The sequence below is a fragment of the Anabrus simplex genome, chromosome 1 (genome assembly GCF_040414725.1).
Source record: "Anabrus simplex isolate iqAnaSimp1 chromosome 1, ASM4041472v1, whole genome shotgun sequence".
Lineage (NCBI taxonomy): Eukaryota > Metazoa > Arthropoda > Insecta > Orthoptera > Tettigoniidae > Anabrus > Anabrus simplex.
In genome coordinates, this window is record NC_090265.1 from 1,773,355,942 (window position 1) to 1,773,367,594 (window position 11,653).

The following is an 11,653-nucleotide window of genomic DNA, read 5'->3' on the forward strand; positions in this document are numbered from 1 at the left end:
AACATTTGAACTCAATTTACCCCCTTAATATGGGAGATACGAGGATATGGTTTAGAAACAAATATTTAGAGCGATAAATGAGGCGTCCGATGGCGCAAACCGTTTCTTAATATCATAAACCGTTTAGGAGATATGAATCTCGAAGTGGAAGTCTGCACTTTTCAACGTGCTCATGCTTATCCGTCATCTATATATATAAAAGCAAGTCGGGCTGGAGCGATGTATATATAAATATTTAAAAATGAAAAAAGACGTGAATTAATGAGGCACTTCCAGAAATCTCATAAATTTGAAACTTGGTACGAGGGAAACTGATGACCCCAGGATCCCTAGAAAAATCGGAAATTCTCAAAATTCCCTGAAGGGGGCACGCTGGGGGGCTCAAATTTTGGGCTCAGCATAAGAACACAGTCGTGTAGTATATCCAAAACGATAACCTATAGGTTTCGTGGGCTTAAAAATTTTCGGGAATTTCCTCATTTTTATCCCCTATCCCCCCAAATCAAGATGGCGGCACAACCTGCCAGACGAGGTAGACAATTGAAATTTGGTGAATATATAGCTTTTGGTCCCTAACGGACGGGAAAATTCCAAGATGTTCAAATTTTTCACTTTTTACCCCCAAAGATATCGAAATATGGAGGCAATTTTAATGACTGTGCAGACATTCCTTTTGAGCTATTTTTTGGCTAAACGGTAAGTCGTATCACAAAACGGATGGCACAATGTCTCTTCAATTCGGGGTGATCTACAACTTTGGTCCTGTGACATTTTGTCGTATCTCTCTCCCTTATACGTTAAATTTGGCCGTATTTCTGGATTGTTCGTAAATTTGGTGATTTTTACAAGTAAATTTCAATGTTTGACATACTTATAAGAATGATAGGATGATTGCGTTAGGTGTGCACATTGGCACGATTAAGGGACATATGTGTACCAAATTTCATGATTCTAGCTTATACATAAGTAGGCAAAATGTAATGTAAAATGTTAAAAATGCACCCAAATTTCACCCTATTCAACATTTGAACTCAATTTACCCCCTTAATATGGGAGATACGAGGATATGGTTTAGAAACAAATATTTAGAGCGATAAATGAGGCGTCCGATGGCGCAAACCGTTTCTTAATATCATAAACCGTTTAGGAGATATGAATCTCGAAGTGGAAGTCTGCACTTTTCAACGTGCTCATGCTTATCCGTCATCTATATATATAAAAGCAAGTCGGGCTGGAGCGATGTATATATAAATATTTAAAAATGAAAAAAGACGTGAATTAATGAGGCACTTCCAGAAATCTCATAAATTTGAAACTTGGTACGAGGGAAACTGATGACCCCAGGATCCCTAGAAAAATCGGAAATTCTCAAAATTCCCTGAAGGGGGCACGCTGGGGGGCTCAAATTTTGGGCTCAGCATAAGAACACAGTCGTGTAGTATATCCCAAACGATAACCTATAGGTTTCGTGGGCTTAAAAATTTTCGGGAATTTCCTCATTTTTATCCCCTATCCCCCCAAATCAAGATGGCGGCACAACCTGCCAGACGAGGTAGACAATTGAAATTTGGTGAATATATAGCTTTTGGTCCCTAACGGACGGGAAAATTCCAAGATGTTCAAATTTTTCACTTTTTACCCCCAGAGATATCGAAATATGGAGGCAATTTTAATGACTGTGCAGACATTCCTTTTGAGCTATTTTTTGGCTAAACGGTAAGTCGTATCACAAAACGGATGGCACAATGTCCCTTCAATTCGGAGTGATCTACAACTTTGGTCCTGTGACATTTTGTCGTATCTCTCTCCCTTATACGTTAAATTTGGCCGTATTTCTGGATTGTTCGTAAATTTGGTGATTTTTACAAGTAAATTTCAATGTTTGACATACTTATAAGAATGATAGGATGATCGCGTTAGGTGTGCACATTGGCACGATTAAGGGACATATGTGTACCAAATTTCATGATTCTAGCTTATACATAAGTAGGCAAAATGTAATGTAAAATGTTAAAAATGCACCCAAATTTCACCCTATTCAACATTTGAACTCAATTTACCCCCTTAATATGGGAGATACGAGGATATGGTTTAGAAACAAATATTTAGAGCGATAAATGAGGCGTCCGATGGCGCAAACCGTTTCTTAATATCATAAACCGTTTAGGAGATATGAATCTCGAAGTGGAAGTCTGCACTTTTCAACGTGCTCATGCTTATCCGTCATCTATATATATAAAAGCAAGTCGGGCTGGAGCGATGTATATATAAATATTTAAAAATGAAAAAAGACGTGAATTAATGAGGCACTTCCAGAAATCTCATAAATTTGAAACTTGGTACGAGGGAAACTGATGACCCCAGGATCCCTAGAAAAATCGGAAATTCTCAAAATTCCCTGAAGGGGGCACGCTGGGGGGCTCAAATTTTGGGCTCAGCATAAGAACACAGTCGTGTAGTATATCCAAAACGATAACCTATAGGTTTCGTGGGCTTAAAAATTTTCGGGAATTTCCTCATTTTTATCCCCTATCCCCCCAAATCAAGATGGCGGCACAACCTGCCAGACGAGGTAGACAATTGAAATTTGGTGAATATATAGCTTTTGGTCCCTAACGGACGGGAAAATTCCAAGATGTTCAAATTTTTCACTTTTTACCCCCTAGATATCGAAATATGGAGGCAATTTTAATGACTGTGCAGACATTCCTTTTGAGCTATTTTTTGGCTAAACGGTAAGTCGTATCACAAAACGGATGGCACAATGTCGCTTCAATTCGGAGTGATCTACAACTTTGGTCCTGTGACATTTTGTCGTATCTCTCTCCCTTATACGTTAAATTTGGCCGTATTTCTGGATTGTTCGTAAATTTGGTGATTTTTACAAGTAAATTTCAATGTTTGACATACTTATAAGAATGATAGGATGATTGCGTTAGGTGTGCACATTGGCACGATTAAGGGACATATGTGTACCAAATTTCATGATTCTAGCTTATACATAAGTAGGCAAAATGTAATGTAAAATGTTAAAAATGCACCCAAATTTCACCCTATTCAACATTTGAACTCAATTTACCCCCTTAATATGGGAGATACGAGGATATGGTTTAGAAACAAATATTTAGAGCGATAAATGAGGCGTCCGATGGCGCAAACCGTTTCTTAATATCATAAACCGTTTAGGAGATATGAATCTCGAAGTGGAAGTCTGCACTTTTCAACGTGCTCATGCTTATCCGTCATCTATATATATAAAAGCAAGTCGGGCTGGAGCGATGTATATATAAATATTTAAAAATGAAAAAAGACGTGAATTAATGAGGCACTTCCAGAAATCTCATAAATTTGAAACTTGGTACGAGGGAAACTGATGACCCCAGGATCCCTAGAAAAATCGGAAATTCTCAAAATTCCCTGAAGGGGGCACGCTGGGGGGCTCAAATTTTGGGCTCAGCATAAGAACACAGTCGTGTAGTATATCCAAAACGATAACCTATAGGTTTCGTGGGCTTAAAAATTTTCGGGAATTTCCTCATTTTTATCCCCTATCCCCCCAAATCAAGATGGCGGCACAACCTGCCAGACGAGGTAGACAATTGAAATTTGGTGAATATATAGCTTTTGGTCCCTAACGGACGGGAAAATTCCAAGATGTTCAAATTTTTCACTTTTTACCCCCAAAGATATCGAAATATGGAGGCAATTTTAATGACTGTGCAGACATTCCTTTTGAGCTATTTTTTGGCTAAACGGTAAGTCGTATCACAAAACGGATGGCACAATGTCTCTTCAATTCGGGGTGATCTACAACTTTGGTCCTGTGACATTTTGTCGTATCTCTCTCCCTTATACGTTAAATTTGGCCGTATTTCTGGATTGTTCGTAAATTTGGTGATTTTTACAAGTAAATTTCAATGTTTGACATACTTATAAGAATGATAGGATGATTGCGTTAGGTGTGCACATTGGCACGATTAAGGGACATATGTGTACCAAATTTCATGATTCTAGCTTATACATAAGTAGGCAAAATGTAATGTAAAATGTTAAAAATGCACCCAAATTTCACCCTATTCAACATTTGAACTCAATTTACCCCCTTAATATGGGAGATAGGAGGATATGGTTTAGAAACAAATATTTAGAGCGATAAATGAGGCGTCCGATGGCGCAAACCGTTTCTTAATATCATAAACCGTTTAGGAGATATGAATCTCGAAGTGGAAGTCTGCACTTTTCAACGTGCTCATGCTTATCCGTCATCTATATATATAAAAGCAAGTCGGGCTGGAGCGATGTATATATAAATATTTAAAAATGAAAAAAGACGTGAATTAATGAGGCACTTCCAGAAATCTCATAAATTTGAAACTTGGTACGAGGGAAACTGATGACCCCAGGATCCCTAGAAAAATCGGAAATTCTCAAAATTCCCTGAAGGGGGCACGCTGGGGGGCTCAAATTTTGGGCTCAGCATAAGAACACAGTCGTGTAGTATATCCAAAACGATAACCTATAGGTTTCGTGGGCTTAAAAATTTTCGGGAATTTCCTCATTTTTATCCCCTATCCCCCCAAATCAAGATGGCGGCACAACCTGCCAGACGAGGTAGACAATTGAAATTTGGTGAATATATAGCTTTTGGTCCCTAACGGACGGGAAAATTCCAAGATGTTCAAATTTTTCACTTTTTACCCCCAAAGATATCGAAATATGGAGGCAATTTTAATGACTGTGCAGACATTCCTTTTGAGCTATTTTTTGGCTAAACGGTAAGTCGTATCACAAAACGGATGGCACAATGTCCCTTCAATTCGGAGTGATCTACAACTTTGGTCCTGTGACATTTTGTCGTATCTCTCTCCCTTATACGTTAAATTTGGCCGTATTTCTGGATTGTTCGTAAATTTGGTGATTTTTACAAGTAAATTTCAATGTTTGACATACTTATAAGAATGATAGGATGATCGCGTTAGGTGTGCACATTGGCACGATTAAGGGACATATGTGTACCAAATTTCATGATTCTAGCTTATACATAAGTAGGCAAAATGTAATGTAAAATGTTAAAAATGCACCCAAATTTCACCCTATTCAACATTTGAACTCAATTTACCCCCTTAATATGGGAGATACGAGGATATGGTTTAGAAACAAATATTTAGAGCGATAAATGAGGCGTCCGATGGCGCAAACCGTTTCTTAATATCATAAACCGTTTAGGAGATATGAATCTCGAAGTGGAAGTCTGCACTTTTCAACGTGCTCATGCTTATCCGTCATCTATATATATAAAAGCAAGTCGGGCTGGAGCGATGTATATATAAATATTTAAAAATGAAAGAAGACGTGAATTAATGAGGCACTTCCAGAAATCTCATAAATTTGAAACTTGGTACGAGGGAAACTGATGACCCCAGGATACCTAGAAAAATCGGAAATTCTCAAAATTCCCTGAAGGGGGCACGCTGGGGGGGCTCAAATTTTGGGCTCAGCATAAGAACACAGTCGTATAGTATATCCAAAACGATAACCTATAGGTTTCGTGGGCTTAAAAATTTTCGGGAATTTCCTCATTTTTATCCCCTATCCCCCCAAATCAAGATGGCGGCACAACCTGCCAGACGAGGTAGACAATTGAAATTTGGTGAATATATAGCTTTTGGTCCCTAACGGACGGGAAAATTCCAAGATGTTCAAATTTTTCACTTTTTACCCCCAAAGATATCGAAATATGGAGGCAATTTTAATGACTGTGCAGACATTCCTTTTGAGCTATTTTTTGGCTAAACGGTAAGTCGTATCACAAAACGGATGGCACAATGTCGCTTCAATTCGGGGTGATCTACAACTTTGGTCCTGTGACATTTTGTCGTATCTCTCTCCCTTATACGTTAAATTTGGCCGTATTTCTGGATTGTTCGTAAATTTGGTGATTTTTACAAGTAAATTTCAATGTTTGACATACTTATAAGAATGATAGGATGATTGCGTTAGGTGTGCACATTGGCACGATTAAGGGACATATGTGTACCAAATTTCATGATTCTAGCTTATACATAAGTAGGCAAAATGTAATGTAAAATGTTAAAAATGCACCCAAATTTCACCCTATTCAACATTTGAACTCAATTTACCCCCTTAATATGGGAGATACGAGGATATGGTTTAGAAACAAATATTTAGAGCGATAAATGAGGCGTCCGATGGCGCAAACCGTTTCTTAATATCATAAACCGTTTAGGAGATATGAATCTCGAAGTGGAAGTCTGCACTTTTCAACGTGCTCATGCTTATCCGTCATCTATATATATAAAAGCAAGTCGGGCTGGAGCGATGTATATATAAATATTTAAAAATGAAAAAAGACGTGAATTAATGAGGCACTTCCAGAAATCTCATAAATTTGAAACTTGGTACGAGGGAAACTGATGACCCCAGGATCCCTAGAAAAATCGGAAATTCTCAAAATTCCCTGAAGGGGGCACGCTGGGGGGCTCAAATTTTGGGCTCAGCATAAGAACACAGTCGTGTAGTATATCCAAAACGATAACCTATAGGTTTCGTGGGCTTAAAAATTTTCGGGAATTTCCTCATTTTTATCCCCTATCCCCCCAAATCAAGATGGCGGCACAACCTGCCAGACGAGGTAGACAATTGAAATTTGGTGAATATATAGCTTTTGGTCCCTAACGGACGGGAAAATTCCAAGATGTTCAAATTTTTCACTTTTTACCCCCAAAGATATCGAAATATGGAGGCAATTTTAATGACTGTGCAGACATTCCTTTTGAGCTATTTTTTGGCTAAACGGTAAGTCGTATCACAAAACGGATGGCACAATGTCCCTTCAATTCGGAGTGATCTACAACTTTGGTCCTGTGACATTTTGTCGTATCTCTCTCCCTTATACGTTAAATTTGGCCGTATTTCTGGATTGTTCGTAAATTTGGTGATTTTTACAAGTAAATTTCAATGTTTGACATACTTATAAGAATGATAGGATGATCGCGTTAGGTGTGCACATTGGCACGATTAAGGGACATATGTGTACCAAATTTCATGATTCTAGCTTATACATAAGTAGGCAAAATGTAATGTAAAATGTTAAAAATGCACCCAAATTTCACCCTATTCAACATTTGAACTCAATTTACCCCCTTAATAAGGGAGATACGAGGATATGGTTTAGAAACAAATATTTAGAGCGATAAATGAGGCGTCCGATGGCGCAAACCGTTTCTTAATATCATAAACCGTTTAGGAGATATGAATCTCGAAGTGGAAGTCTGCACTTTTCAACGTGCTCATGCTTATCCGTCATCTATATATATAAAAGCAAGTCGGGCTGGAGCGATGTATATATAAATATTTAAAAATGAAAGAAGACGTGAATTAATGAGGCACTTCCAGAAATCTCATAAATTTGAAACTTGGTACGAGGGAAACTGATGACCCCAGGATACCTAGAAAAATCGGAAATTCTCAAAATTCCCTGAAGGGGGCACGCTGGGGGGGCTCAAATTTTGGGCTCAGCATAAGAACACAGTCGTATAGTATATCCAAAACGATAACCTATAGGTTTCGTGGGCTTAAAAATTTTCGGGAATTTCCTCATTTTTATCCCCTATCCCCCCAAATCAAGATGGCGGCACAACCTGCCAGACGAGGTAGACAATTGAAATTTGGTGAATATATAGCTTTTGGTCCCTAACGGACGGGAAAATTCCAAGATGTTCAAATTTTTCACTTTTTACCCCCAAAGATATCGAAATATGGAGGCAATTTTAATGACTGTGCAGACATTCCTTTTGAGCTATTTTTTGGCTAAACGGTAAGTCGTATCACAAAACGGATGGCACAATGTCCCTTCAATTCGGAGTGATCTACAACTTTGGTCCTGTGACATTTTGTCGTATCTCTCTCCCTTATACGTTAAATTTGGCCGTATTTCTGGATTGTTCGTAAATTTGGTGATTTTTACAAGTAAATTTCAATGTTTGACATACTTATAAGAATGATAGGATGATCGCGTTAGGTGTGCACATTGGCACGATTAAGGGACATATGTGTACCAAATTTCATGATTCTAGCTTATACATAAGTAGGCAAAATGTAATGTAAAATGTTAAAAATGCACCCAAATTTCACCCTATTCAACATTTGAACTCAATTTACCCCCTTAATATGGGAGATACGAGGATATGGTTTAGAAACAAATATTTAGAGCGATAAATGAGGCGTCCGATGGCGCAAACCGTTTCTTAATATCATAAACCGTTTAGGAGATATGAATCTCGAAGTGGAAGTCTGCACTTTTCAACGTGCTCATGCTTATCCGTCATCTATATATATAAAAGCAAGTCGGGCTGGAGCGATGTATATATAAATATTTAAAAATGAAAGAAGACGTGAATTAATGAGGCACTTCCAGAAATCTCATAAATTTGAAACTTGGTACGAGGGAAACTGATGACCCCAGGATACCTAGAAAAATCGGAAATTCTCAAAATTCCCTGAAGGGGGCACGCTGGGGGGGCTCAAATTTTGGGCTCAGCATAAGAACACAGTCGTATAGTATATCCAAAACGATAACCTATAGGTTTCGTGGGCTTAAAAATTTTCGGGAATTTCCTCATTTTTATCCCCTATCCCCCCAAATCAAGATGGCGGCACAACCTGCCAGACGAGGTAGACAATTGAAATTTGGTGAATATATAGCTTTTGGTCCCTAACGGACGGGAAAATTCCAAGATGTTCAAATTTTTCACTTTTTACCCCCAAAGATATCGAAATATGGAGGCAATTTTAATGACTGTGCAGACATTCCTTTTGAGCTATTTTTTGGCTAAACGGTAAGTCGTATCACAAAACGGATGGCACAATGTCGCTTCAATTCGGGGTGATCTACAACTTTGGTCCTGTGACATTTTGTCGTATCTCTCTCCCTTATACGTTAAATTTGGCCGTATTTCTGGATTGTTCGTAAATTTGGTGATTTTTACAAGTAAATTTCAATGTTTGACATATTTATAAGAATGATAGGATGATTGCGTTAGGTGTGCACATTGGCACGATTAAGGGACATATGTGTACCAAATTTCATGATTCTAGCTTATACATAAGTAGGCAAAATGTAATGTAAAATGTTAAAAATGCACCCAAATTTCACCCTATTCAACATTTGAACTCAATTTACCCCCTTAATATGGGAGATAGGAGGATATGGTTTAGAAACAAATATTTAGAGCGATAAATGAGGCGTCCGATGGCGCAAACCGTTTCTTAATATCATAAACCGTTTAGGAGATATGAATCTCGAAGTGGAAGTCTGCACTTTTCAACGTGCTCATGCTTATCCGTCATCTATATATATAAAAGCAAGTCGGGCTGGAGCGATGTATATATAAATATTTAAAAATGAAAAAAGACGTGAATTAATGAGGCACTTCCAGAAATCTCATAAATTTGAAACTTGGTACGAGGGAAACTGATGACCCCAGGATCCCTAGAAAAATCGGAAATTCTCAAAATTCCCTGAAGGGGGCACGCTGGGGGGCTCAAATTTTGGGCTCAGCATAAGAACACAGTCGTGTAGTATATCCAAAACGATAACCTATAGGTTTTGTGGGCTTAAAAATTTTCGGGAATTTCCTCATTTTTATCCCCTATCCCCCCAAATCAAGATGGCGGCACAACCTGCCAGACGAGGTAGACAATTGAAATTTGGTGAATATATAGCTTTTGGTCCCTAACGGACGGGAAAATTCCAAGATGTTCAAATTTTTCACTTTTTACCCCCAAAGATATCGAAATATGGAGGCAATTTTAATGACTGTGCAGACATTCCTTTTGAGCTATTTTTTGGCTAAACGGTAAGTCGTATCACAAAACGGATGGCACAATGTCCCTTCAATTCGGAGTGATCTACAACTTTGGTCCTGTGACATTTTGTCGTATCTCTCTCCCTTATACGTTAAATTTGGCCGTATTTCTGGATTGTTCGTAAATTTGGTGATTTTTACAAGTAAATTTCAATGTTTGACATACTTATAAGAATGATAGGATGATCGCGTTAGGTGTGCACATTGGCACGATTAAGGGACATATGTGTACCAAATTTCATGATTCTAGCTTATACATAAGTAGGCAAAATGTAATGTAAAATGTTAAAAATGCACCCAAATTTCACCCTATTCAACATTTGAACTCAATTTACCCCCTTAATATGGGAGATACGAGGATATGGTTTAGAAACAAATATTTAGAGCGATAAATGAGGCGTCCGATGGCGCAAACCGTTTCTTAATATCATAAACCGTTTAGGAGATATGAATCTCGAAGTGGAAGTCTGCACTTTTCAACGTGCTCATGCTTATCCGTCATCTATATATATAAAAGCAAGTCGGGCTGGAGCGATGTATATATAAATATTTAAAAATGAAAGAAGACGTGAATTAATGAGGCACTTCCAGAAATCTCATAAATTTGAAACTTGGTACGAGGGAAACTGATGACCCCAGGATACCTAGAAAAATCGGAAATTCTCAAAATTCCCTGAAGGGGGCACGCTGGGGGGGCTCAAATTTTGGGCTCAGCATAAGAACACAGTCGTATAGTATATCCAAAACGATAACCTATAGGTTTCGTGGGCTTAAAAATTTTCGGGAATTTCCTCATTTTTATCCCCTATCCCCCCAAATCAAGATGGCGGCACAACCTGCCAGACGAGGTAGACAATTGAAATTTGGTGAATATATAGCTTTTGGTCCCTAACGGACGGGAAAATTCCAAGATGTTCAAATTTTTCACTTTTTACCCCCAAAGATATCGAAATATGGAGGCAATTTTAATGACTGTGCAGACATTCCTTTTGAGCTATTTTTTGGCTAAACGGTAAGTCGTATCACAAAACGGATGGCACAATGTCGCTTCAATTCGGGGTGATCTACAACTTTGGTCCTGTGACATTTTGTCGTATCTCTCTCCCTTATACGTTAAATTTGGCCGTATTTCTGGATTGTTCGTAAATTTGGTGATTTTTACAAGTAAATTTCAATGTTTGACATACTTATAAGAATGATAGGATGATTGCGTTAGGTGTGCACATTGGCACGATTAAGGGACATATGTGTACCAAATTTCATGATTCTAGCTTATACATAAGTAGGCAAAATGTAATGTAAAATGTTAAAAATGCACCCAAATTTCACCCTATTCAACATTTGAACTCAATTTACCCCCTTAATATGGGAGATACGAGGATATGGTTTAGAAACAAATATTTAGAGCGATAAATGAGGCGTCCGATGGCGCAAACCGTTTCTTAATATCATAAACCGTTTAGGAGATATGAATCTCGAAGTGGAAGTCTGCACTTTTCAACGTGCTCATGCTTATCCGTCATCTATATATATAAAAGCAAGTCGGGCTGGAGCGATGTATATATAAATATTTAAAAATGAAAGAAGACGTGAATTAATGAGGCACTTCCAGAAATCTCATAAATTTGAAACTTGGTACGAGGGAAACTGATGACCCCAGGATACCTAGAAAAATCGGAAATTCTCAAAATTCCCTGAAGGGGGCACGCTGGGGGGGCTCAAATTTTGGGCTCAGCATAAGAACACAGTCGTATAGTATATCCAAA